The sequence below is a fragment of the Salvia miltiorrhiza genome, chromosome 3 (genome assembly GCF_028751815.1).
Source record: "Salvia miltiorrhiza cultivar Shanhuang (shh) chromosome 3, IMPLAD_Smil_shh, whole genome shotgun sequence".
In the NCBI taxonomy this organism is placed as follows: domain Eukaryota; kingdom Viridiplantae; phylum Streptophyta; class Magnoliopsida; order Lamiales; family Lamiaceae; genus Salvia; species Salvia miltiorrhiza.
This window is the reverse complement of record NC_080389.1, coordinates 31,143,653-31,147,604: the sequence shown is the minus strand read 5'-3', so window position 1 is coordinate 31,147,604 and position 3,952 is coordinate 31,143,653. Positions and strand designations below refer to the sequence as shown.

Genomic DNA, 3,952 nt, shown 5'->3' with positions numbered 1-3,952 from the left:
ACAAGAAACAACATCAACCTCTTACCTCGTTAGAGCCGGAGGAGATGGGGTGCTGGGGTTTCGTTTCAAACTAACTCTCTCAAATTAGTCTAAGGAATTCAAATTAGACTAGTACTCAATTTTAAAAAGAGTAGAAGCAATCAAGGGTTCAACTTAGTCAAGCAATTGACTCAGAGCAGACGGACCTGCTCTGATACCACCCTGTCGCAGCCCGAAAACCCGACACTAGTGATAGTGGGGTACGAGTATCGATACGACTATTTTTAAAAGAATAAAAGATAAGAAGAATAGGTCGAACATCAAGCGGAAGCTCGCATCAAAAGGTGTTTAAAGAAATCCTTATAAATGAACCCAAGGGTAAAATCGTCAATGTCGTTATAACTTTTTAATTATCAGGAATTTCACGAACAAAAACAAAACGGGTATCGCTCATTTTTCGTAAGGAATCATAATATGCAGAGTATCGCAGCAAAAGGCCGAACCGATTATATGTATGAAGACATATAACCGTGAGTACATTGCTTAACTTCAAAAGAAAATTTAAGTATATCAATCATCAAGACTTTATCGTCAAAATGGAAATACGATAAAGTAAATACATCCTCCAACATTTCCCCGCCAGCACCAGACCAATCTCACTCCTCGTTTAGTCTGCACATTTAGAAATACATGCAGGGCGTGAGTACATAATACTCAGTGGGCAAACGCCGAAAACAAGAAAGGCGCTCTTAGAGCTATAAGTTTGAAGCTTGCCACATCTCAGCAATACACAGAAATAAGTTAGTATTAAATGAATCTGTGCATGCAGTTTTAATAATCAACATCATAAATAAACGATAGCGCTATCAAAGTACTCATCATGCATGTACCACATCTACAACTCATCATCATCAAAGGTACTGAGAAGTAGGGCCTCCCTCTCAAGTACCGTGACCGGCCGATTCGCTCAACGGCTCACAGTCACCTCAGTGTACACTAGCCCCTGGCAGGATAGCTATCAACTGCCCAGGACCCGAATTCGTCTCATCTCATCAGTAGAGGGTAACATACAAGCTCAACATCAAAACTTGGCAAGTCAAACAGTTCTCAAACATCATTTATCTCAAATTATTTGATAAGCTCATAACATCATCATTAATCATCAAATCATTTTAGAAAGCTCGGATAATATATGTATACTCAAAATATTGCCCACCTGAAGACCTTACTCAAAAACTCCCGTCAAAGTGGAGTTACTTACTTCCTTGCTCTGCTCGTGTCTTCAGGGATCATCGTCATCATCGAAGGTTCATGTCATAAAATGAATCCCGATTAGAAACTCAACGACAAAAACTCATGCCTCAACTCATGCTCTATATTATATTCTATCTCCTTAACCAACTCTACATAAACTCTTCACTCATTTCAAATCCTTAAGTCCAAGGATAGGTTTCAAGAAAATCATGGTTCTAAGTCTCGATTTATCTCTCATATAAGACTCGTCTAATCTCATTAAAACACTTAGGCAACATAAACACATAAGGCACATAAGAAAATACAATCAAACATCAACAAATCATGTTCTGTTTTCCCACTGACTCAACTTCAAAATTTAACACGTTCTGACTCCGACATCTCCTGACTCCAGACTCATACCAAAAGAAAGGTATTTGAGTCTAGTTTTCATTTAAAAAAAAGTAGAGTCAGAAAACTCAAGTGGTTTGGGAGATATGGCGTTTTTACCACGGTCTACCATATTCGGCAGTTTTGAGCAATCGGAAACATTGATTTTTGAAAAATAGTAAACGTTATCAAACTGAGCTCAAATTTGGTGGATATCTAGCCCATACAGTAAGGTTGATACCATAAAACTTTGGAAATCTGGATCACACAGGAAGCTACTGAAATGAATGACTTTGTCCCCTGTTCTCTGAAATTCCCGGTAGAAATGTGCAGATTTGGTTTTGAATTTTATAAAAATAGTAAATCAAGTCCAAATGACTTGAAATTTTACCGGTATGCTCAAGACTCATGTAGGGACATGCTGTAAAATTTTCAAAGCCATTAGACATCGACAACCCGTCGATCACAGTAGGTCAGTAGCCTACGAAAAATCACCAAAAACTCATCTCAACTCTTAAATGCTCAATTCAACATTCCTTCAAAGAAAACCAATCAAAGCTCATTTTAAACACATATAACACTAAAAAACATTCAAAAACATTAAAATACTCATCATACTCAATCTCAAATCTCCTTTTTCATCATAAACTCAAATCTCAAGGAAAACGTTTCTACAAACGCATCAATTTAATCCTCTTCTCAATCTCCATGCTCAAAATTACTCAAATATGATCATTTACATCATATAACTCCTTATTCACATATTCATTCTCTTTTATCATAAAAACTATATTTTAATAAAAATCCATGTATCAACCTAAAACTCTTAGCAAAACATGGATAAAATTCTCATAAGGATCATAGAGCAAATTGACCTCATTTTATCAAGCATCAAACTCACATCATACAAAACTCAAAACTCATACAAACTAAACTAATCCAAAATTTTATTTAGCCTACAATAGACTTAATCAAACAAGCAAAGACACTACTATCATGCTTAAAAACATATATTTTAAGCAAAATCACTTAAATAACACATAGATCAAAAAGTCCTAATTTTTACTAAACTAACTCCTTGAAATTTATAAACACATATGAATCTTTAATCTATTCATATATCTTTCATTTTTAACCAATTAATCTCACATAAAAACCATCAATTTACATATAAGGGCATATATACACATATCCCTAATTTTAGTAAACTAACTCACACCAAAAACTCCAATGGACATCATATACTCAAATTACTCCATCAATCATAGACTCATTTACATCATCAATTTATCTATTATCTCATTGACTCAAAATCTCCCAATTTTGGGTAAACTAAACTCATTCAAAATTTGAATCTCAAAGCATAGCTTTTCAAAACACACATCAATCATCACCAACATATCATAGATCATTTTTCTCACCCCAATTCAAGGAAAGAAAAAGAAAATTTTTTGAAGGGTATGAGACCCATATTTTCGAAATTTAGAGAAAATGAAGGGGTTGATTTTCTTGCTTCAAACTCTCAAGAATACTCACATACAATCTCATACAAGTCTAGTCTATGAATATGGAGATCACTTACCCAAGTTTACACCAAATATCAAACTTTCTCTCTCTATTCTTGAAGTCAATCTCCAAAGATCTTCTTGAATTCAAGGAGGTGGAAGTGTTTAGTGTAAGATTTAGAGGGTGATTTGTGATTTTGGTGTGATGTTGTGAAGCTCCCAAGGTCTCGTTAATGGTTGTCAATGGTGGAAATTTGAGAGAGAGGAGAGAGAGGTGGTGGTCGAAAGTTTGGAGTGAAGGAGAGAGAGAATTTCTCTAGCAAGATATGAATTGATCTTGGAAATCTTAGGATAGATTTGTGATCTTTAAAGAGGATTTGATGATCTTGAGAATATTTGGCAATTAATGCCTTGATCTCTCTCTCTCTAATCTCTACACTCTCTCTAATCTCTACTCTCTAAATCTCTACTCTCTCAATCTCTACACTTAGTAAATTTTAGTAATTAGTCTCATACTTGGGAAATTAAAAATAAATCATGTGAGAAGGGTGATTAAATAATAATCACAAAAACTATGGAAATATTACTCATTAATAAAGTACCATAGTATAATTATTCATGTGACCAAAATAAAATAATTATAGCACTAATATTAGTGCACTCACTCAATTATAATATTCCTCATCATAGGAAAAATAATTTAAAAATATTATGCTTGGAAAAATTTCCATAAACCGGCATCATTCGATTTCTCGGTAAAAATAAACTGCACTTACTTTGGAAACTTAATCAAAATTCCAAGTGCTAAAGTCTCAAATAAAAATCACAATAATTTGGTCATAATG

The 3,952-nt window shown here is 34.2% G+C and overlaps 1 long non-coding RNA gene across 1 annotated transcript; it reads right to left on the bottom strand.

The window, feature by feature from the left end:
• Positions 1 to 515: 515 nt before the first annotated feature.
• LOC131014127 (uncharacterized) lies at positions 516 to 3,518 on the bottom strand. The gene is made up of 3 exons (XR_009098072.1): positions 3,185 to 3,518; positions 1,196 to 1,259; positions 516 to 651 (listed from the first exon to the last, which is right to left on the bottom strand). It is a non-coding gene; the product is annotated as an uncharacterized LOC131014127 (long non-coding RNA).
• Between the last annotated feature and the right edge of the window lie 434 nt (positions 3,519 to 3,952).